A 25,023-nucleotide genomic window follows, 5' to 3' on the forward strand; every position below is an offset into this window, starting at 1 on the left:
AGATCTGAAGTAGTGTCACCTTTAGCCAACCCAGACCATGGTTTTGGCAAGGTATTTGCCAGCACTAGCTTCGGGAGAACAAAGTGTTGTTGTTGCCGAGGGTTTGCGTACCAAGTACAGGACCGGAACTCAAACATTATAGTTGGATCAACTCACAAGAGTAGGACACCATGTGTCCCAGAGATCCTGGTATGGATCTAAATCAGACAGAGGGGAAACAATAGAACAATGAGGAAGTAACAGAAGATCTGGGGTCCGAGTTTAATTAACAAGCTCTTAGACCCTGGACTGATTACCTCCTGTATCCCTCCACGCCTCTTCCTCCTCAGGCAGACAACAACACCATAGAAATATAAGGACTATCCACACTAGCATACCACAGAATAAAGCAATGTTTGCACATTGGAAGGTAGCCTTCCTTTAAAGTAAATGTTCTGTGATGTGTGGACCAGTTTTCATATTGAGTGTATATATGCCAGGGGAAAAAAGCGGGACATCCTAGTAATGTTCCCCATTCTAGTCATTGCATTTATATGGACAATACTCTAGACCATCCAGATCAAGAATCCCATTCACATGGATAAATTAAGGGGGTTAATCAGTTCACAGCACTCTGTCACACCTGATAAATTATATGATTACTGCATGGATCTGGGAATTCTATGGATGAGAGAGGTTACCTCAGTCTAAGTAGGATTCCAATGGTTCATCCACCAAAACCAATTGCTGCCTCTTAAATGGCATTTTGAGCAGGGTCCATGGGGTACTTTTGATCTGGGTCTATGGGGTACTTTTGATCTGGGTCTATGGGGTACTTTTGATCAGGGTCTATGGGGTACTTTTGATCAGGGTCTATGGGGTACTTTTGATCAGGGTCTATGGGGTACTTTTGATCAGGGTCTATGGGGTACTTTTGATCAGGGTCTATGGGGTACTTTTGATCTGGGTCTATGGGGTACTTTTGACCAGGGCCAATACAGTACAGGAGTTGGATCCCCTGTCACCATTCCAAGATTATTCACAAATGTTTTCAGTTCAAAATATCAAAACATGGTTAACCTAGATCTCTCTACCACTCTGACTTGGTTACAAAAAAATATGAGATGGAACACACTTCATAAAAAAACGTGGTTAGCCATTTAGAGACATACTGTATAAAGACATGATTAACCGATTCCATGACACATGGTAAATGAACTGATAAATAAAACAATGCAGGAGCTAAACTCCACAAATAGCACTGCTGGTTGATTTGAAAAGTCTTATTCAATCGATCAATAATATGATAATACTCTTCTATTTTTTTTTAATCTGAAATTTACAATCTATAGAAACTATGATAATTGAAATTTTCAGAACTTTTGTGAAACAGCACAGTTGAAACACAAATGTCAAATCCAAATCAAAACTAGATGGTGTTCAGCAGTAGATGGGAGGGGTTGAGTGGAGCTGAAGGGTGGGACTGAAAACAAACAAAATATAATTATTGTAAAATAATATGTGTCTGTAAAATGTATATAGTATGTATAAGCTAGAAGTAGAAGCATAAGTATTGTTGTCCATTTGTTTACTCCAATTAGAGGAGGGTTAGGGGAAAATAACAAAGGAAAATATATATACATTTTACATAATTACACAAAAAATATATATATGGGGATGGGAAATTATGCAGACCATTACATGATGCAAGCCACAATCTATCTACAATATTGTAGCTGATCTACCCCCTAAAAAAAGACATTATTAATCTACTAAATGATGTCAACAGCTGTCATTAGGTCATTAAATGTATTGGTAAAAGCTTCTGACTGCAGTGTCCAACTTGAGACAGACAGACAGACAGACAGACAGACAGACAGACAGACAGACAGACAGACAGACAGACAGACAGACAGACTGACTGACTGACTGACTGACTGACTAGATATATGCAGTTGCAGTCCAATGGCTTTTTTCTCTGTGCGGATGTGAGAGGTTATGTGGTTTGACCTGTGGTTTGGGTGCTTTGTGGTTTTATAGCCCGCTGCTCACTCCCTGGTCCCTCCTCTGGCCTGATCCTCCCTCTCTCTCTCTGCTGCTGTATCCTCCCACTTGTCTATGTCTCAGACCTGGGTTCAACTACTATTTTAAATAATTGTAAATAATTTAGCTCGGCTTGATTGAGCTTGCCTGGCGCAACGGAACCAATAGAAACATTTCAAATGTACAAATCTCACTAATCTGACACTAAAATTATGCAGTCATTGCAGTGTAAATATTATTACACATTTATGTGTGAATTATAACTCTGTTAGAGTGTGAAGGGACAAGGACAACCCAGCAGGCCACACCTTCCCCTAACTTGGACGAAGCTGGGCCAATTGTGCTCCGCCTCATGGGTCTCCTGGTCGCGGCCAACTGCGACACAGCCCAGGATTGAACTCGGATCTGTAGTGACGCTTCTAGCACTGTGATGCAGTGCCTTAGACCGCTGTGCCACTCGGGAGGCTCCCCTTCGTTGAAGTTTCTGAAAGGAGTGGTTTAGGAAGTTCATTCAGTTCAGGCACATTAACGTTCAACCCATACAGGACTGTAGATGCTGTTCAAGGACATGAATCTTTAATGCTCTAAGTCACTGATGCATAACACAGCAGATAGTGATAGAGAGAGAGCAGACTACTCTATTCCCTAGTGCTTGGCTTAGGTCCTACACAGCAAGGCAAGAGCTGCATGCTTAGAGAAGGTACTAACCGGGGTAGCTGTATAGTAGGCTTTTTAGTGAGTGATTTAGTGAGTGAGTAAATGGTAGCACTTTACATAACAGCATGGAATAAAGTAGTATATACAGTAAGCAATTCAAAACATATACGCCACTGAGAGCAGCAAGATTAATGGACAAATGCTAAGCAGGGTCAATGTAATTTGCTACTCTTTGAGTGATGGTTTCATATTTTACTGCAGTGGGCTAATTTAGGGTCACTCAGGGTGATTCTTGGTAGTCTTAAACAAACGTATACACCTCATACACATGGTTATGGGCTTTAAAAAAAGAGGACATCTGTACCATATCAGATATAGAGGCGAAATTTATTCAATTTTGAGTTTGCATCCCAATATTACATCACAGAAAACTGAAATGTAACTAAACAGTTTGACATAGAAACACCGGATTTTGTCAGTTTAAAAAAAAAAAACTTTATTAATTATGAAATTATGAAAAATAACCTGATCAAATGCACTTAAATATTTTGGCTTGCCCATTCACCCTCTGAATGGCACACATACACAATCCCTGTGTCAATTGTCTCAAGGCTTAAAAATCCTTCCTTAACCTGTCTCCTCCCCTTCATTTAAGTCAATTTAACAAGTGACATCAATAAGGGATCATAGCTTCACCTGGATTCACCTGGTCACTCTATTTCATGGAAAGACCAGGTGTTGTACAATCAGTGTACATTTTACACTAGAGTCCAGAACATTCTCAGACCATTACGGCAGTTACAACGGCACTAAAAACGACCAACAACATTCCAGCGACATATTAACACAGATGATATCATTAATGGAAGGGCCCCTGTTTTAGCTTATAACTTCATTGCCTGGTGTCTGAACTACTGCCTGCCTGCCAGCCTGCCAGACAGTACTGTGTCACAGATACTTGACCAGAATTGATTGGTATCGAAGGACGCCCTACAGCACACCATGGTAAGGTTGGGACACATCGGACAGCAAAGAAAGACGGCCACTACCTAGCACTAAACCAGATAGATTACTGCAGATACCACTTTTATTACAGTCTAAGCCTACTCATGTGATTGGTTGATAATATAACTTTATTCATAGCCTAAGCCTACACTTGTGGAAATAAAATAGATATAATTCTGTCATAGCCTAAACCCATTATTGTGTTATGTTTGAAATACACCCCTACTATGAATAGTTAGGGGGTGGTTAGTGCTTTATTATATGAAGCCAAAAAGGGAAAATGGATTTAACTTGTTGGTACAGTCAGTGGCGACCTGTCATTCAGGGCAGGTAGGGAAGAGCATTTTTTGCCAAATAAATTATATACATGGGGGGGTTGCCTGCTTTGCATGTTATTTTGTCATTAATACATGTCACATATCAGTTAGCAAACAAAGTAAAACATTGAATAAAATATTTGAGTTAATAAAGCCTCCATACATTTTTGCTTTCTTGAATAAGGCAGCTACAAAATACAGGTGTTTCAGCCTAGCTCAGTGCTTTCTGTGGTGGTGGGGCAGCCAGCGAAAAACATGGAGCATAGGGGTTGGTAATGTTCTCTAGTTGTACCGTGATTCGCTCAGTGTTCTGTCACTCATGGGGACACTACGTCACTGCCAAAACTGCAAGCCCCTTGGGTGCTACCATAGAGTTACATTAGAAGTGCCCATCCAAGAAGGCTCAAGGTCATTGGCTACAGATAAAATGATGTCAAATCACATTATATCTACAGTAGCTTTGATTGGACTGTTCATGTTAACATCATATGTTCAAAATCTTAGCTAGCAGTCATCATCATGAATCAAGTCGACAATCTACTGGCAAATCCCTTTTAATCCTTGTCATTTGAATAGAAATAATGAAGAGAAATTAAAGGTAAATGTATTGGTGCTCATCGGCCATAAACATTAAACAACAAATTGGAAATTGCACATTCAACAATGAGTGGTTTGGAAGGAATCAGTGGCTATCTGTAAACATTGCAAAGAAATCACTAGCCTGCTATTCAGTGGAGTGGGTGTGTGGTCCCAATTCTAGGTTTAAGGGTCTATTTTCCAAGCTTAAAATGATAAACATTCAACATTGGCCATGCTGTCAATCCAGCATGACTTCTCAAAACAACTGTTAACTCAGAACTGGGAAATCTGACTTCAGTGAGTTCAAGACAACTGGGAACTCAGGAAAAAATTTGCTCCGAATGGGAAAATAGGTTTTGAACGGTCAGCCAACTCGGAGTTGAAAATCGGGAACTTGGGCCTCTTTATAGAGCTACGACCTGAAGATCACTGATGTCTTCATGATTTGGCCTTGTTTTTTTTACATTTCCCAGTTGTCTTGAAAGCACCATAAATCCGGAGAATGCCAAGACTTTGATGACAAAGTCTGATGACAAAATTTGCCCACGAAAGACCGCCGCACCACCTTCCTGTTCAAGTGAGCAAAGCACAACAAGGTGAGTCCAAAAATGTCTTGTATGCTGCTGCAGAAATTATGAAATATGCCAGGGAGATACGTATACTGTAGCTAAGAAAGTAATACTAAGTATGTTGTGTAGTAAGCTGTTAGTAGCCCATGTGCCTCACGCTAATAATTTGGTCTATTTTCCCCTCTTAATTTCTCCTACTGTTCTGACTTGGTGATGCACATGTAGCCTATAACCTGATTTAGAGAAATGTAATCATTGAATATTGTAAGAGCTTTCATTGTCTGCTTATATTCTCCTTTTATTTATCCTACGGTGCTGACCTGGTGTACAGGGAGAACACTGTAAGAACGGCCCATGTTCTGAATTCTGGTACTGTACATTTCAAAAGTGCTGAACAAATAGTTATATTCACTACGTCCTTCCTAGCTATTAATGTCTTCATTGAAATTACGGATTGCCTCTTATCCGCTTGTCATCCACTTATGCCATAGTTTGTACATCTCAATTGTTATTAGAAACCACATTTGTTTAAGCAAGTCAGCCATATCTGCTATGTTTTTTTAAAAGTCAGTGAATGAGGCTGCTTGAACTGTTTCGCTGTCAGACAAGGCTCCGCTGATAGCCAGGTGTAGCAGTGGTAAGATGTTGGGACTCTGCTGTTGGGACAGCTTTATGTAGGCCCTAACAGTTTGTTGGCACCGTTTGTCACCGTTATAGTGCAATTAATGTATTGTTTAGTGTTGTGTTGTGCTGTGTAGTGGCTTTGCTGGCATGCATCCCCCCCCAAAAAAATGGTTTGCCCCATCAAGGTTGACATGCTAAAATTGCCACTGGGTATAGTAGTCATGATTTTCTGCAATTTCGGCTCATTTCACCAGTGTCCATCCCAAATGGCATCCTATTCCCTATGTAGTGCACTACTTTTGACTAGGGTTATGGTCATTAGTAGTGCACTATATATTGAATAGGGTGCCACTTGGGACATTGACCATTATATATTTAAGCAATAAGGCCAGAGAAGGTGTGGTATATGGCCAATATACCACGGCTAAGGGCTGTTCTTTGGCATGACGCAACGTGGTATATTGGCCATATATCACAAACCCAGAGGAGCCGTACTGCTATTATAAACTGGTTACCAATGTAATTAGAGCAGTAAAATTAAATGTTTTGCCACTCCCGTGGTACACGGTCTGATTTCACATGGTCTTCAGCCAATCAGAATTCAGGGTTCAAACCACCCAGTTTATAATCTGCCTTGAATTCCCTTCACAGTTAGGAGGCATACTAAATGTAAAGGTTCACTGATTCTTCCAACCAGGTCCAGGTCCAACCAGGTCCAGGTCCAACCAGGTCCAGGTCCAACCAGGTCCAGGTCCAACCAGGTCAAGGTCCAAGAGAGAGAGAGAGAGAAATGTGGTCAATGTCATTACAAGTAAACCTACTGCTGTTTATTCAGTGGTCTAGCCATGTACATGGTAGCCTATAGTTTGAAGAGAGGAGCATATTGACGCTATGAGATTAAAACACACACACATGCATACGCACACAGACACACGTCCACACAAAGGTGAACTGATTCTTCCAACCAGGTTAAGGTCCAAGATAGATCAATTGGGGTCAATTGTCATTACAGTAACCCTACTACTGTATATTCAGTGGTCTAGCCATGTAGGTGCAGTTTGATGAACATATTGACGCTATACACAAAAACAAATACACAGTCAGACACAGACACAGATAGACACACACACAATATTATTTTGGGAGTAAGGGGATTCAACATCATTGAAGTTATGAATATGCATGTTTTCAACTTAGGTTACACTACATCTGTCAGAAGACACATGTAAACTAGGGGTGATGCCAGTGGAGGCTCCTCAGAGGACGAAGGGGAGGACCATCCTCAGCGAATTTTCATAAAAATACAAATAGTGAAACATTTACAAATAGTGAAACATTTAAAAAGTTATCCTTTTTTTGATAAAACTACACTAAATATATTAATGTGACGAAACAATTGATTAAAACACACTGTTTTGCAATAAATGTTTATAGTAGCCTCAACAGCACTCTGTAGGGTAGCACGATGGTGTAGCCGGAAGGACAGCTAGCTTCCGTCCTCCTCTGGATACACTGATTTCAATACAAAACCTAGGAGGCTCATGGTTCTCACCCCCTTCCATACACTTACACAGGAATTATGACAAATTCCTGAGTGTCACGTTCTGACCTTTATTTCCTTTGTTTTGTCTTTATTTAGTATGGTCAGGGCGTGAGTTGGGGTGGGCAGTCTATGTGTGTTTTTCTATGTTGGGGTTTTGAGTTCAGCCTAGTATGGTTCTCAATCAGAGGCAGGTGTCGTTAGTTGTCTCTGATTGAGAATCATACTTAGGTAGCCTGGGTTTTACTTTTGAGTTGTGGGTGTTTGTTCCCGTGTGAGTGTTTGTTGCCACATGGTACTGTTTCAGTTTTGTTCGATTCACTTTTTTTGTTTTGTAGTGTTCAGTTTGTCTTTAAATAAACGTTATGGACACTTACCACGCTGCGCATTGGTCCTCCGATCCTTCTCGCTACTCCTCCTCAGAAGAAGAGGAAGAATGCCGTTACACTGACATCTTCCAACCTATCAGAGCACTTGCAGCATGAACTGACATGTTGCCCACCCCAAAAAAAGGAACAGAGTATGAATCTAGTACTGAAAGCATAAGCTACAGCTAGCTAGCACTGCAGTGCATAAAATGCGGTGAGAGAGAAAGACAATAGTTGAACAGCTTTGAACAAATGCATTTCTTCAAAAGTGAAGGAGAAGCAAGAGCGAGAGAGACACCCACACAGAGGGATGCTATGTTAGCTAGCTGGCTATGACTATTCAACACAACACTGGATCTCTGGTCACATACAGCTGATGTGTTGTGCATTGAAGTCCACAAGCAAAGGGAAAAGGTGAGAGGAGTATAAAAAAATAAAAATAAATCCACTTTAGTATAGTGCATAGACGTGAGAAGGAACACGTGGCTACTATGAAAATGAACTGTGTGTACGTTTGATCAGGGGTGTATTCATTCCACCGATTATGTAGAAAAACGTTTCTTAAACGGAAGATAAAAACAGAACAAAACAGGGATAAACATACAATAATTTGTCCAACTGAAACTCTCATTTGCAACTGTTGGACTAATGATTACACCCTAGATCAGCTAGAAGCATGCAAGAGTGTGCAAGGCGGTATTGAATGTGTCACTGTGTCCATTTTTTCTTTCGACCTGTGTACACCTACGTTGTAAACTTTAATTCATAGGCTAGGTTGTAGCAACCTCAGGAAAGGTATAGGGCAAATTTGAGTATAAAGTAGTAGTTTGAATCTATCGATGTTGGCCTCCAGGGTTGCACAGTGGTCTAAGGCACTGCATCGCAGTTGCTAGCTGTGTCCCTAGAGATCCTGGTTAGAGTCCAGGCTCTGTCGAGAGCCGGCCGCGACCGGGAGACCCATGGGGCGGCGCACAATTGGCCAAGCGTCGTCCAGGTTAGGTGAGGGTTTGGCTGGCAAGGATGTCCTTGCCCCATCGCGCTCTAGCGACTCCTGTGGCGGGTCGGGCGCATGTACGCTGATACGGTCGCCAGGTGTACGGTGTTTCCTCCAACACATTGGTGTGGCTGGCTTCTAGGTTAAGCAGGAATTGTGTCAAGAAGCAGTGTGGCTTGGTTGGGTCGTGTTTCGGAGGACGCATGGCTCTTGACCTTCGCCTCTCCCGAGTTCGTACAGGAGTTGCAGCTATGAGACAAGTCTAACTGCCAATTGGATACCATGAAATTGGGGTGAAAAAATGTCAAATAAAAATATAATAATAATATTAATAATAAATCAATGTTACATTGAGCTGGGTAATTGGAATATGAATAACAGTCACCCGCTATGCTGTAATAGAAATAAGGCCATGTTCATTAAAAAAATAATCATCCTCCCTCATCTTAAATGGCACCAACCGCCACTGGGTGATGCTTGGTTTGTTTCCTGGCTGACAGGGATTCAAACAACAGCTCTCTGATTCCCCATAGCGATCAATCCGAGCGCTGCAGTTGTCAGTAGGCTACACTTCGTTTTCCTGGGTCCATGTTGAAGTTGGTCAGCCCAGACTTTCTCGCATACTCAGCTTCGTCGGGTCATTCCAGGGCACGCGTTGCATCTGTTCCATCCCGCTCGTCCCGCTCGCAGGTACAACAAACACCGACTACATCCGCACAAACTCAGTAAGAGAGGAATGCACCGGCGGAGTGTCGGAAAATAGCATTTCTGTGTGCCGACCTGCGTATGTGGTATGTTGCCCCATTTGTATGTTATTATTTGCTGCGTATGTAGTATGTTGTCCAATTGTTGTGTTCTTCTTTGAAACATCAATATTCCGATGCAGGGAAAAGGTGCTGTTGAAAAAATTCCGTCCGTTTGTAGACGTTCCAGAAGTCGCTAGACTGTTCATTCGTTTGTCGATAAGAAACACTCCCTTTGCCTGATTATTGTCTACTTTCGTCGAATTGTTTTTTATACGATCTCTTGAGTTGGTGTTTGTTGTTCAGGCTAATGGCGGTCTGAAATCAAGGTTTTATAATGTGGGCGGATGTGAAATAATTTTGTGGCAGAATCGGCAGATTAATCTAGGTGTGCATTTCGAATATTTTTTTGTGTTGGCTACAGTTTGCATCAGAATTACAACTGCTGCATGCCATTGGCCAGTCAACAAGTATTTATAACGTTATATGGATTATCATTTGTTGCTGGTTAGACACACACAGGCCGGGGCGCTTTATAATTCAAATGCGCTGTTCAGAACATCTGGATAGCCTGCCCCAAATATTAACACAACTTTGTCATGCAGGTTATTGTCTAAGTAGGCAAAATAAAATAGCCTATGCTCGCCTAACAACTTGATAGATGCAGAATGAATAATTAATAATGGCTTAAGAATGGCTTTGTGTACGTTAATAGGCCTTATTATTGGGCTATTAAAACTGTCTTGTAAGAGAAAATATTACGCGTTTCAAGTTTAAATGGTCAAGGGAAATGCCTTTATTGCAAGCTCTAACCCAACAACGCAGTAATCAATATCAATGTAGTACTAAAAATAATATAAGGTGTAACAAAAACACAATAAATAGAAATAAGAAATATGTTGCCAATCACAATCAATGCTGAATTTCAAATGTTCAAAATAATATCCAATATGTATGAGTCATTCGTTCTTGAATCATATGAATCATATAAATAAGTTATGCATGAAGTAGCCTAACTGTAAGCTATTTGTCATTGGAGACACTGACCTATATAAGGCACAGACCTTTTATATGGAAAATAAATACGTAATTTAGGCCTAGGCCTATGGCACAACACGGAAAGTCTAGAGATGTTAAAGGGGTGAGGAAATGTTATGCATGGTAAGGAGGAAATAGATGGTTGCTCTCATCGTTGAGATAACGTAGCTTCTCATGGCTGATAGGCGGGGTTTTGATTGGGCACTGTGCAGGTCGTCTAATAGCCCATTGAAGGCATATCAGTCATGTTTGGAAGTAGCCAATATATTGCCCCTGTAACTTAATAATTATTTTAGGCTATAACGTTGCACCATCACTCATTCTTAGCCTAGACTACTAAGTGCTGTAAACGATTTTCTTTTCCGTTGTGGAAAGTTAATTATGATTTAATCCTCTATTACCACTGTGGGTAGTTACAATGTAACAATATTTTGTTGGAATGGTTACAATATTACGTCACGTGGATCTGATAAACAAGTTCTGCAACCTCGTATCAACGTGCCTCAGAATGAAATTGTCCTTCTAGAGTTGCCGTAGATAGAGTTTCGGGACATGTATCAGAATTCTCCGCTCTCATGGATTCTGCTGTTCTGGCTGGGGGTATTTCAGGTCAAACGACAGCCTTCACAGCGATGCCGTGTGAAAATTGAAGTCAATTTGCGAACTGGTGAAGAAATCAAAAGCTGACCTGACGGTACGAGTAGACTTACAACACCTACATCGATTTAATATACATTAGGATAATGTGTGACACGAGTTAGCCCTAGTGTAAATTAACCGGGCGATATCCTAATGTAGCCCTTTTGAAAGCACCAAAGCACGCCTGCAGTGGATGTCTGATAGCCACTGGATTACGTAAATGTCCAATCCTTTCTCATCTGCAAGGGTTTTGTATTCAGGCTATTGAAACTTCGAGGTTGTTAGTTTGACACTGCATGAAAGCAGACTTTTGAATGTCCTCGGTTGGCCTGTACTATCAGTGGACTTGCAGGATAACTTCTGATAAGGGAGTGGTCGAAATGTACACAATTGTTACCCGGAGGAAAATGGGGGAGGGTCATGCTTTTTCAATTTCAGTGATCAGGGGGAGGGGTTAGTATTTTTTTATTTAGTCAAGGGGGAGTCATGTCATTTGTAATCGATTAATTAACAAACCTAACACAATCGTAAATCTAAGCACTGATGGTAGCACTATAGTTATGGGGGTGTATCCAAAATATTTGTGCTATTTTCACCACCAACAATTATCAGCACAGTGCTGGCAGTGGCATGAAAAGGCTGGGTTTTGATTAATAAACCAGTTGTGGGTTTATCGAGGTTAGGCCCCTCACTGGCCAATCAGAACGTGCTCGATGGATAAATATGTGGTTGCTTCAAGTGGTGTATTTATGGTATTTTATGTTTTGCCTTGGAATCAACTTCAATGTTAGGTCATTATAGTTTGTTAAACAGCTTACAGAAATGAAATAATTAAATATCGACCCATCCCATCTTTGCTAAATATGTTAACTTGAACCAAATATTATGTTTTATATAAATATTGGGGCCATCTTCGCATTCACACGTCTCCAGAAGTTGCATTGCACAGAAGTTCTCACCATAAAACCAGGACAGTGTGTACCATTCAAGTTTTTCACAGAATTTTATTAAAATCAATTAGTTAGTTTTTTTCTCAACAACAACAATAAATGCATGTTCAATTTAATTATATCCTTAAATTGAGGTTAGCTAAAGGCTGGGACTAAAAACGAACAAAAGATAACTCATGTAAAATATACTGTCCGTCAAATGTATGTATAAGCCGAAAGTAGAAGACTAAGTATTGTTGTCCATTAGTTTACTCCAGTTAGGATAGGTGTGGTAGGTTTAGGGGAAAATAATAAAGGAAAATATATTAAAACAAATATATTTTTACAAAATAATATACATTACCTGTCAAAAGTTTGGACACACCTAATCATTCCAGGGTTTTTATTTATTTTCTCCATTGTAGAATAATAGTGCCAATGTCAAAACTATGAAATAACACACATGGAATCATGTAGTAAACAAAAAAGAGTTAAACAAATCCAAATAAATTTGAGATTCTTCAATGTAGCCACCGTTTGCCTTGATGACTCCTTTGCACACTCTTGGCATTCTCTCAACCAGCTTCATGAGGTAGTCACCTGGAATACAAGGTGTGCCTTGTTAATTTGTGGAATTTCTTTCCTTAATGCGTTTGAGCCAATCAGTTGTGTGGTGACAAGGTAGTGGTGATATACAGAAGATAGCCCTATTTGGTAAAAGACCAAGTCCATATTATGGCAAGAACAGCTCAAAAAAGCAAAGAGAAACGGCAGTCCATCATTACTTTAATATATGCCAGTCAATCCATAACATTTCAAGAACTCCGTTTCTTTAAGTGTAGTCGCAAAAACCATAAAACGCTATGATGAGACTGGCTCTCATAAGGACCGCCACAGGAAAGGAAGACCCAGAGTTACCTTTGCTGCAGAGGATAAGTTCATTAGAGTTCACTGCACCTCAGACTGGAGCCCATATAAATGCTTCACAGAGTTCATGTAACAGACACATCTCAACTAGAGGTTGACCGATTAATCGGAATGGCCGGTTGATTAGGGCCGTTTTCATAACAATCGGAAATCTGAATTTTTTTTGACACCGATTTGGGCGATTAAAAAAAAATATATTTTTTTTACACCTTTATTTATCCTTTATTTAACTAGGCAAGTCAGTTAACACATTCTTATTTTCAATGACGGCCTAGGAACGGTGGGTTAACTGCCTTGTTCAGGGGCAGAATGACAGATTTTTACCTTGTCAGCTCGGGGATTCAATCTTGCAACCTTACAGTTAACTAGTACAACGCTCTAACCACCTGATTACATTGCACTCCACGAGGAGACTGCCTGTTACGCGAATGCAGTAAGAAGCCAAGGTAAGTTGCTAGCTAGCATTAAACTTAACTTATAAAAAACAATCAATCAATCATAATCACTAGTTAACTACACATGGTTGATGATATTACTAGTTTATCTAGCGTGTCCTGCGTTGCATATAATCGATGTGATGCGTATTCGCGAAAAAGAACTGTCTTGCTCCAATGTGTACCTAACCATAAACATCAATGCCTTTCTTAAAATCAATACACAAGTATATATTTTTAAACCTGCATGTTTAGTTAATATTGCCTGCTAACCTGGCTCGTTGCGAACTCTGTGAAGACTATTTCTTCCTAACAAAGACAGCCAACTTTGCCAAACGGGGGATGATTTAACAAAAGCGCATTTGCAAAAAAAGCACAATCGTTGCACGACTGTACCTAACCATAAACATCAATGCCTTTCTTAAAATCAATACACAGAAGTATATCTTTTTAAACCTGCATATTTTGCTAAAGGAAATCCATGTTAGCAGGCAATATTAACCAGGTGAAATTGTGTCACTTCTCTTGCGTTCATTGCACGCAGAGTCGGTGTATATGCAACAGTTTGGGCCGCCTAATTTGCCAGAATTTTACGTAATTATGACATAACATTGATGGTTGTGCAATGTAACAGGAATATTTAGACTTATGGATGCCACCTATTAGTTAAAATACTGAACGGTTCCGTATTTCACTGAAAGAATAAACGTCTTCTTTTCGAGATGATAGTTTCCGGATTCTACCATATTAATAACCTACAGCTCGTATTTGTGTGTTATTATGTTATAATTAAGTCTATGATTTGATAGAGCAGTCTGACTGAGCGATGGTAGGCACCAGCAGGCTCGTAAGCATTCATTCAAACAGCACTTTCGTGCGTTTTGCCAGCAGCTCGCCGCTGTGCTTCAAGCATTGAGCTGTTTGACTTCAAGCCTATCAACTCCCGAGATTAGGCTGGTGTAACCGATGTGAAATGGCTAGCTAGCTAGCGGGGTGCACGCTAATAGCGTTTCAAACGTCACCTGCTCTGAGAATTGGAGTGGTTGTTCCCCTTGCTCTGCAAGGGCCGCGGCTTTTGTGGTGCGATGGGTAACGCTGCTTCGAGGGTGGCTGTTGTTGATGTGTTCCTGGTTCGAGCCCAGGTAGGGGCGAGGAGAGGGACGGAAGCTACAGTGGGGCAAAAAAGTATTTTGTCAGCCACCAATTGTGCAAGTTCTCCCACTTAAAAAGATGAGAGGCCTGTAATTTTCATCATAGGTACACTTCAACTATGACAGACAAAATGACTTACAAAAAAAATCTGGAAAATCACATTGTAGGATTTTTAATGAATTTATTTGCAAATTATGGTGGAAAATAAGTATTTGGTCAATAACAAAATACTTTGTTATATACCCTTTGTTGGCAATGACAGAGGTCAAACGTTTTCTGTAAGTCTTCACAATGTTTTCACACACTGTTGCTGGTATTTTGGCCCATTCCTCCATGCAGATCTCCTATAGAGCAGTGATGTTTTGGGGCTGTTGCTGGGCAACACGGACTTTCAACTCCCTCCAAAGATTTTCTATGGGGTTGAGATCTGGAGACTGGCTAGGCCTCTCCAGGACCTTGAAATGCTTCTTACGAAGCCACTCCTTCGTTGCCCGGGCGGTGTGTTTGGGATCATTGTCATGCTGAAAGACCCAGCCACGTTTCATCTTCAATGCCCTTGCTGATGGAAGGAGGTTTTTACTCAAAATCTCACGATACATGGCCCCATTCATTCTTTCCTTTACACGGATCAGTCGTCCTGGTCCCTTTGAAGAAAAACAGCCCCAAAGCATGATGTTTCCACCCACATGCTTCACAGTAGGTATGGTGTTCTTTGGATGCAACTCAGCATTCTTTGTCCTCCAAACACGACGAGTTGAGTTTTTACCAAAAAGTTATATTTTGGTTTGATCTGACCATATGACATTCTCCCAATCTTCTTCTGGATCATCCAAATGCTCTCTAGCAAACTTAAGACGGGCCTGGACATGTACTGGCTTAAGCAGGGGGACACGTCTGGCACTGCAGGATTTGAGTCCCTGGCGGCGTAGTGTGTTACTGATGGTAGGCTTTGTTACTTTGGTCCCAGCTCTCTGCAGGGTATTCACTAGGTCCCCCCGTGTGGTTCTGGGATTTTTGCTCACCGTTCTTGTGATCATTTTGACCCCACGGGGTGAGATCTTGTATGTCTTCCATTTCCTAATAATTGCTCCCACAGTTGATTTCTTCAAACCAAGCTGCTTACCTATTGCAGATTCAGTCTTTGCAGCCTGGTGCAGGTCTACAATTTTGTTTCTGGTGTCCTTTGACAGCTCTTTGGTCTTGGCCATAGTGGAGTTTGGAGTGTGACTGTTTGAGGTTGTGGACAGGTGTCTTTTATACTGATAACAAGTTCAAGGTGCCATTAATACAGGTAACGAGTGGAGGACAGAGGAACCTCTTAAAGAAGAAGTTACAGGTCTGTGAGAGACAGAAATCTTGCTTTTTTTGTAGGTGACCAAATACTTATTTTCCACCATAATTTGCAAATAAATATATTAAAAATCCTACAATGTGATTTTCTGGATTTTTTTTCTTCTCATTTTGTCTGTCATAGTTGAAGTTTATCTATGATGAAAATTACAGGCCTCATCTTTTTAAGTGGGAGAACATGCACAATTGGTGGCTGACTAAATACTTTTTTGCCCCACTGTATACTGTTACACTGGCAATACTACATTTCCTATAAGAACATCCAACAGTCAAAGGTATATGAAATACAAATGGTATAGAGAGAAATAGTCCTATAATTCCTATAATAACTACAACCTAAAACTTCTTACCTGGGAATATTGAAAACTCCTGTTAAAAGGAACCACCAGTGTTCATATGTTCTCATGTTCTGAGCAAGGAACTTAAACGTTAGCTTTCTTACATGGCACATATTGCACTTTTACTTTCTTTTCCAACACTTTGTTTTTGCATTATTTAAACCAAATTGAACATGTTTCATTTTATTTGAGGCTAAATTGATTTTATTGATGTATTATATTAAGTTAAAATAAGTGTTCATTCAGTATTGTCATTATTGTCCTCCAATAATCGGTATCGGCGTTGAAAAATCATAATCGGTCGACCTCTGATCTCAACATCAACTGTTCAGAAGAGACTGCGTGAATCAGTCCTTCGTGGTCAAATTGCTGCAGAGAAACCACTACTAAAGGACACCAATAAGAAGAATAGACTTGCTTGGGCCGGGAAACACGAGCAATGGACATTAGACTGGTGGAAATCTGTCCTTTTGGTCTGATGAGTCCAAATTTGAGATTTTTGGTTCCAACCGCTGTGTTTTTGTGAGACGCAGAGTAGGTGAACAGATGATCTCCGCATGTGTGGTTCCCACCATGAAGTATGGAGGAGGGGTGATTGTTTGGGGGTGCTTTGCTGGTGACACTGTCAGTGATCTAGTTAGAATTCAAGGCACAGTTAACCAGCATGGCTATCACAGATACGCCATCCCATCTGGTTTACGGTTAGTGGGACTTTCATTTGTTTTTCAACAGGATAATGACCCTGCACACCTCCAGGATGTGTAAGGGCTATTTGACCAAGAAGGAGAGTGATGGAGTGCTGCATCAGATGACATGGCCTCCACAATCACCTGACCTCAACCTAATTGAGATGGTTTGGGATGAGTTGGACCACAGAGTGAAGGAAAAGCAGCCAACAAGTGCTCAGCATATGTGTGAACTCCTTCAAGACTGTTGGAAAAGTATTCCTCATGAACCTGGTTGAGAGAATGCCAAGAGGGTGCAAAGCTGTCATGTCAAAGGGTGGCCTCTTTGAAGAATATAAAATAAATGTTGATTTGTTTAACACTTTTTTTGGTTACTACATGATTCCTTCTGTGTTATTTCGTAGTTTTGATGTCTTCGCTATTATTCCACAATGTAGAAAATAATAAAAAATAAAGAAAAACCCTTGAATGGTGTATCCAAACCTTTGACTGGTACTGTATATTGGCAAAAAAATATATGTGGGGGATTGGAAATTATGCAGAAAATTACAATAATTGAAGCCACAATCTATCTGCAATATGAAGTCCTCTGTTTTAGTGCTTTTTGCTAAATGAGCTGTACAGGTTTTTGTTCTATTACAGTTACCTTAGGGTTGACGTACCAACTAACAATCTTAATTCTTTTGTGTATTTATTTGTGTATTTTCTCCCTAATTTCATGATATCCAATTGCGATCCAGTTATGATCTTGTCTCATCGTTTCGACTCCCCAATGGGATCGGGAGAGACAAAGGTGGAGTTACCCGTCCTCCGAAACATGACCCTCCAAACCGCGCTTCTTAACACTCGCCCGCTTAACCCGGAAGCCAGCTGCACCAATGTGTTGGAGGAAACACTGTTCAACTGATGACCGAGGTCAGCATTAATGGGTATTGTGTGTAGATTGCTGAGGATTTTTTATTTATTTAAGGGTGTAACGTAACAAAATGTGGGAAAAGTCAAGGGGTCTGAATACTTTCCAAAGGCACTGTACAGTCCTTGACCAAAGCTTGAAACTGAACGTGATTAGAAACACAGTTTGTGGATTTTGGAGTACTCTTCATTTCAAAATACTTTTAATATCTACAGTGAGTAGAAGTTAGGTATTCTCATTAGAGAATATGAATATAGTCTAAGGTATTTTGGTATTTCTGTACTAGCTGTCCACTGCCATAGGGTGCGTCAATGCTCTGTTCAAAAGTAGTGTACTATGTAGGGAATAGGGCTCCATTTGGGATGCAGGCTTCATTCTTTGACTTTAATGTGATAACTAACTTTGTCAATGTTATTGGATTTGTACAGAGACTTGCATGGTGTGCTACCAAGAGGTGTCTTTTAAAATGTCTGCCCTTTCAAACCCTGCATGTCTTGTGTCAGGAGCAATTTGAGTGTAGCACACCGTTTAGCCTAATCCTGTTTTATTGAGGGAAAAACCGAGATGGAGCAAATTGGGTGCTACATGGTTGGTTGTTATTCCAGCTTTGATTGAAAAATTCTGGAAACTTTCCCCAAATTCTCTGGTTTTCTTAATCTTCGTTGGAGGACTCAGGATTTCCTGCTTTTGCCCTCATGAGTCTGGGAATTTCTTACTGTTCAATACAAGAGCTTAAAATAATAATATTAATATTGAATCATGATTGTGATTATTTATTGCTTGGATTTAAATGCATCAATGTTGTAGAAATTGTTTGGTTTGATTGAGTATTTGTAGTGGTGATTGTTTGATTTGAAGGGTTGAGTAGACACTGTCAGCTTGTAGATACAGTGCTGGGTAACGGAGAGTTGTCTGTTGATCCTATTCCCTATATAGAGCACTACTTCTGACCAGTCCTATGGGACACTGTGGTACCTTAAGTCACACACGTGGTGCTCCAAAAGGGAGAAGGTTTATCAAACAACATGACAGTTTTCTTATATCTTCCAGAGGTCAAGGGCTTCTTCCGAACAAAGCCCATGGCGTAGTTGTGTACTTTTGTTTCCTTGTTGATTTTTTTTCTTTCTTCTTCCATGAATTGCATGTGTTTTATCTCCATGAAGGGGCAGACTGCCTGGCTACCTTTTTAAAGCAAAAAAAAATCAACGTAAGGAAATAAAAAAAGGATTGTGTGGTTTTAAAATGTATAAATAGTTTTGAGTCTCAAAGTAAAGAAATAGTTTTACTAGATAAGCCTAGGCTATATTGTAAGTGAGGCTTGTCAGTTAGACCCAGGGTTGTTTTCAGTGGTTGCCGTCTTTCGTTTTCTTCCAGTGAACAAAGTAACCCTAAGCCATTTGCGAAGAAGCTTTGAATAAACCTTGCATTATGACAAAAAAGACTTGCTGTGTGTTGGTCAAACCTTTAGGGAATAGACCAAATGTCTAAAGGCTGGATAGGGCATGAGACTTGCAGCACGTCTTTATAAAAGCTTAGATTAATTTTAACGGCACAGCCAAGTTCAAACATATAACTCCTGCACTGTTGAATAACTCAACTATTACAACCCTCACATTCCCATCCCATTAAAGCCTACAGTGTCTGTGTCCCAAAGGGCCCATAGGGCTCTATCAAATGTAGTGCTCTATATAGTATCTCCATACATTATCTCCTCAACCAACAGTAAATGATTGTTCTATGTCTGTCCGTCCATGCTTTCTCCATCCTGCTCTACTCCATGTTAGGCCAGTCACTCTTCATGAAAGTCATAGTTTAATTCTCTGACTTGCAGTCTCTTGCAGTCTCTCACCCTACATACACAAACATTTCATGAGCTATTACGGGTCAGGCCAGACTCATATGTTCTACTCAGAGTTCTGAGGCCTGCGGCCCGAGTTTTGGGTTCTCCATGTCAATAATCAGTTGATGGATACCGCTACACCCTGCTCCATGCCACCTCGGAGTTGTTGTAAGGGCTCAAGGTCTTCCTTCTAGGTCTGCTCAGACCTGGGTTCAAATACTATTTGTTTCCTTCAAATACTTAATTATCTTGCCTGGCAATATGGAACCTATTGAATAGTCTGTTAAGTACAAACCCACGCAAACCCCTTATGGGCCTTGGTCAAAAATAGTGCACTTTAAAGGGAATAGGGTGTCATTTGGGAGAGAACCGTTATCTCACATCTTTGAGCGAGCTAAAATGCTCTCACTCTCACTCTCACACTCACTCACTCATATTTCATCACTGACCGGCTGGCTGGCTGCAAGCTGTGTTGTGTTCTAACTGTTCTGACTATATTTAGGCTGCTAATGCCCACTAATCACACTGCTAATGCCCACTAATCACACTGCTAATGCCCACTAATCACACTGCTAATGCCCACTAATCACACTGCTAATGCCCACTAATCACACTGCTAATGCCCACTAATCCTCTGCTAATGCCCACTAATCACACTGCTAATACCCACTAATCCTCTGCTAATACCCACTAATCCTCTGTTAATGCCCACATTAAATTATATTACACTTTAGCAGAATTTTTAACATAGAGGCTGGGATTCAAACAAATTGACTTTAGAAGGTGATTTCTGCTCTAGCTGACATTGGCATTGTTTTCAGCCAACAGCTTTTAATGCAGTGGGCTAAATTAGGGTCATGGAGAGTGTTTATTGGTAATCTTAAACAAATATAATTTGAAACAAAAGGATACACCACACACGTGTTTATGGGCTTAAACAAAAGAATACACTATGTACCAGGTCAGGTATAGAGTTGAAATGTAATTACTTAAAACAAATATATATTTTTTACCCCCTTTTCTCCCCATTTTCGTTGTATCCAATTGTTAGTAGTTACTATCTTGTCTCATCGCTACAACTCCCGTACGGGAGAGACGAAGGTCGAAAGCCATGCGTCCTCCGAAACACAACCCAAGCAAGCCGCACTGCTTCTTAACAGAGCGCGCATCCAACCCAGAAGCCAATGTGTCGGAGGAAACACTGTGCACCTGGCGACCTGGTTGGCGTGCACTGCGCCCGGCCCGCCACAGGAGTCGCTAGTGCGCGATGAGACAAGGATATCCCTACCGGCCAAACCCTCCCTAATCCGGACAACGCTAGGCCAATTGTGCGTCGCCCCATGGACCTCCCGGTCGCGGCCGGCTGCGACAGAGCCTTGGCGCAAACCCAGAGTCTCTGGTGTCACAGCTAGCACTGCGATGCAGTGCCCTAGACCACTGCGCCACCCGGGAGGCCCTAAATGTATTACATTTTGAGTTTGCATACCAATATTACACTTTATATACATAACAAAAGACTGAAATATAACAAGACTTTGACATAGACAACACCTGATTTGTATTTTTTTGAAGAAAAAAAATGTTTTAATTTTGAAATGATGAAAAATATGTATAATATTCCACCCATGAGCACACTAGAGGGTGTTTAGTCATTTGACTGCAGGAAAGGGCTACAAGTCTAATGCTGTGTGCAGCTCGTTAAATCTGTGTTGGTTTGAACGGATTATATAATAGGTCAGGTAGATAGATACACATTGTTTACTCCTGCAGGAGAGTAAGTATTCTCCACCTGATTCAGCACTTCTCCACAGAGGCTCCTCTGTTTAGCTCAGTGGGGTTGTTTTTTCCTTAACGTGCCTATAGGGGAGTTTATTACTGTTGCAGAAAATAGACATTGGCCAGATGGCAAACAGACAGGCAGGCCGCTACAGGTAGCATTGGGTTGGTATGTTAGAATGGATGAGCCCACAGAATGCCCCAGAAGGAGTTGTACCTGGTCCATCTCCTCTCTGGAAGATGTGTCTCCTGATGTGCCACAGACCTGTGTTCAAATACTATTTAAAATATTTTATATACTTTTTAACATTCAAGCCCAGATAAAATATTTCAAATGATTTGGAATGATATTTGAATCCAGGTCTGATGTGCATACAGGCCCCTGGGAGGGTCTGGATGGCATTCAGCAGGGGAGTTGAGCCACGGTTTGGAAGAGACAAGATGTTTTAAAGAATGTATGTTTTCTTCTGTTAAATGAACGGCGTAGTTTAATGGTCGTCGGTGTCAGATGACGCAACAAACAGCAAACGCATGTCTGGTGCTGTAAAGAACAGAACACACACACACAACACATGCCTAGAACAGAACACCGCTGTATGAGGAAAGGACAGCATGAGAAAGACGACTTGACAGCTGAGTAATGAAATTGTCTTGTGTTCCTGTGGTCTGGTGTTTGTGTGTGTCAACCCTGGACAAAATGTGCAGCTTGGCAGCGAAGTGGCAGCTTGGCCTCTTGACTACCGACAGCAGCACCAAGGCTATGTCCCAAATGGCACCCTATTCCCAAATGGGCTCATAGGGCTATGTCAAAAGTAGTGCACTATGTAGAGAATAGGGTGCTATTTGGGACACAGCACAAGCATCTGCAATGGTTTAGCACAACCTCAGATAGTCAACCCAGCATGTTCTCAGGAACATCTTAATGATTCTTAAATTTTTATCAAGATCACAGAAAAATGCTAAAGAGAGAGCTTTGCCCAAACACAAACACGGATTCTTCTTTCTGCAAGCCTGTACATGTTTGAACATAATTGCTGCATTTCTGGTTTGTTTTCTTTACAATGTACTGTACCAACCGATGTGATGTGGTCTGGGAGGTGTACAGATGTAGGGTTCTTAATTTGACCACCCTGTTGCAGGATAACTTTCCTGCAATGCATTTGGATTTCCACTTAGAAATTTCAGACTTGATTTTCCCTGATGAAAATAATAATAATTCACATTTCCTGTTGTAGGATCTTCATTTGAGCCAGTTTGCTACATCTGTATAGTGGTGAGGCCTTGTTGATTGAACTGGTAAGACCTGATTCAGGTCTCTTCTCATTTCTGTTCCTGAAGTTGTCTGTAGTGACATACATTACCATGGCTCTTGTAGTAGTGACATGTACAGTACCAGTCAAAAGTTTGGACACTTACTCATTCCAGGATTTTTCTTTATTTGTACTATTTTCTGTATTGTAGAATAATAGTGAAGACATCAAAACTATGAAATAACACATGGAATCATGTAGTAACCAAAAAGATTCTTCAAAGTAGCTACCCTTTGCTTTGATGACAGCTTTGCACACTCTTGGCATTCTCTCAACCAGCTTTGTGAGGTGGTATCCTGAAATGCATTTCAATTAACAGGTGTGCCTTGTTAAGTTAATTTGTGGAATTTCTTTCCTTCTTAATGCGTTTGAGCCAATCAGTTGTGTTGTGACAAGGTAGGGGTGGTATACAGAAGATAGCCCTATTTGGTAAAAGTCCAACTCCATATTATGGTAACAGCAGCTCAAATAGGCAAAGAGAAATGACAGTCCGTCACTACTTTAAGACATGAAGGTGAGTCAATGCAGAACATTTCAAGAACTTTGAAAGTTTCTTCAAGAGCAGTCACAAAAACCATCAAGCGCTATGATGAAACTGGCTCTCATGAGGACCGCCACAGGAAAGGAAGACCCAGAGTTACCTCTGCTGATAAGTTAATTGGAGTTGACTGGACCTCAGGTTTCAGCCCAAAGTAATGCTTCTCAGAGTTCAAATAACAGACACATCTCAACATCAACTGTTCAGAGGAGACTGCGTCAATCCGTCCTTCATGGTTGAATTGCGGCAGAGAAACCACTACTAAAGGACACCAATAAGAAGAGACTTGCTTGGGCCAAGAAACACGAGCAATGGACATTAGACTGGTGGAAATCTGTCCTTTTGGTCTGATGAGTCCAAATTGGAGATTTTTGGTTCCAACCGCCGGGTCTTTTTGAGACGCAGAGCAGGTGAACAGATGATCTCCGCATGTGTTGCTCCCACCATGAAGCATGGAAGAGGAGGTGTGATGGTGCTTTGCTGGTGACACTCTGTGATTTTTTTAGTATTCAAGGAACACTTAACCAGCATGGCTACCACAGCATTCTGCAGCGATACACCATCCCATCTGATTATGCAGTTAGTGGGACTATAATTTATTTTTCAACAGGACAATGACTCAAAACACACCTCCAGGCTGTGTAAGGGCTATTTGACCAAGAAGGAAAGTGATGGACTGCTGTATCAGATGACCTGGCCTCCACAATCACCCGACCTCAACCCAATTGAGATGGTTTGGGATGAGTTGGACCGCAGAGTGAAGGAAAAGCAGTCAACAAGTGATCAGCATATGTAGGAACTCCTTCAAGACAGTTGGAAAAGCATTCCTTATGAAGCTGGTTGATAGAATGCCAAGAGTGTGCAAAGATGTCATCAAGGCAAAGGATGGCTACTTTGAAGAATCAAAAATATAAAATATATGTGAATAAACACTTTTGTTTTTGGTTTCTACGTGATTCCATATGTGTTATTTCATAGTTGTGATGTCTTCTATTATTCTACAATGTAGAAAATAGTCAAATTAAAGAAAAACCCTTGAATAAGTAGGTGTCCAAACTTTTGACTGGTACTGTACATTGCCACCCTTTGGCCTATACAGAAATACATTGGCCTGGTGTTCAGCAGTGTGTATGTAGGTAAAATAAGTAAGCCTTGCCCGAGCCAGAATGGCCCACAGGACAGCAGCCTCCCACTGTGCACAGACATCAATTCAACATCTATTCCATGTTGATTCAATGTAATTTAAACTAGTGTGTGCTGTTTCTGTAACGTGAGGCAGCTTGTACACGCTTCATCAGAGCAGAGAATCTTGTTTCTCATGGTGTGCCTTTTGGAAAACTCCCAAGTGGGCTGTCATGTGCCTTTTAATGATGAGTGGCTTCCATCTGGCCACTCTACCATAAAGGACTGATTGGTGGAGTGCTGCAGAGATGTTTGTCCTTTTGGAATGCTCTTCCATCTCCACAGAGGAACTCTGGAGCTAAGCGTCACGTCTGAAGAAAAACCTGGCACCATCCCTACGGTGAAACATGCTGCGGGGATGTTTTTCAGCGGCAGGGACTGGGAGACTAGTCAGAATCGAGGGAAAGATGAACGGAGTGAAGTATAGAGAGATCCTTGATGAACCTGCTTCAGAGCACTCAGGACCTCCGACTGGGGTGAAGGTTAATTTTCCAACAGAACAATGACCCTAAGCAGACAGCCAAGACGATGCATGAGTGGCTTCGGGACAAGT

General features: G+C 41.0%; 1 protein-coding gene across 14 annotated transcripts in view; it reads left to right on the forward strand.

Annotated features, from left to right (window-relative positions):
* The first annotated feature begins 9,221 nt into the window (after positions 1–9,221).
* The window catches only part of LOC139392081 (thyroid hormone receptor beta-like), a 118,388-nt gene continuing 102,586 nt past the window's right edge, over positions 9,222–25,023 (forward strand). For 4 of the 14 annotated variants that reach the window (XM_071139787.1, XM_071139783.1, XM_071139796.1 and 1 more), the window contains exon 1: positions 9,224–9,466. The gene's annotated coding sequence lies outside the window, so the exon portion shown is untranslated. Of the gene's footprint in view, positions 9,467–10,937; positions 11,151–25,023 lie in introns of those variants that run through there. The other 10 variants (XM_071139792.1, XM_071139791.1, XM_071139793.1 and 7 more) reach the window with 5 other exon arrangements.

The sequence above is a fragment of the Oncorhynchus clarkii genome, chromosome 32 (assembly GCF_045791955.1).
Source record: "Oncorhynchus clarkii lewisi isolate Uvic-CL-2024 chromosome 32, UVic_Ocla_1.0, whole genome shotgun sequence".
NCBI lineage: Eukaryota > Metazoa > Chordata > Actinopteri > Salmoniformes > Salmonidae > Oncorhynchus > Oncorhynchus clarkii.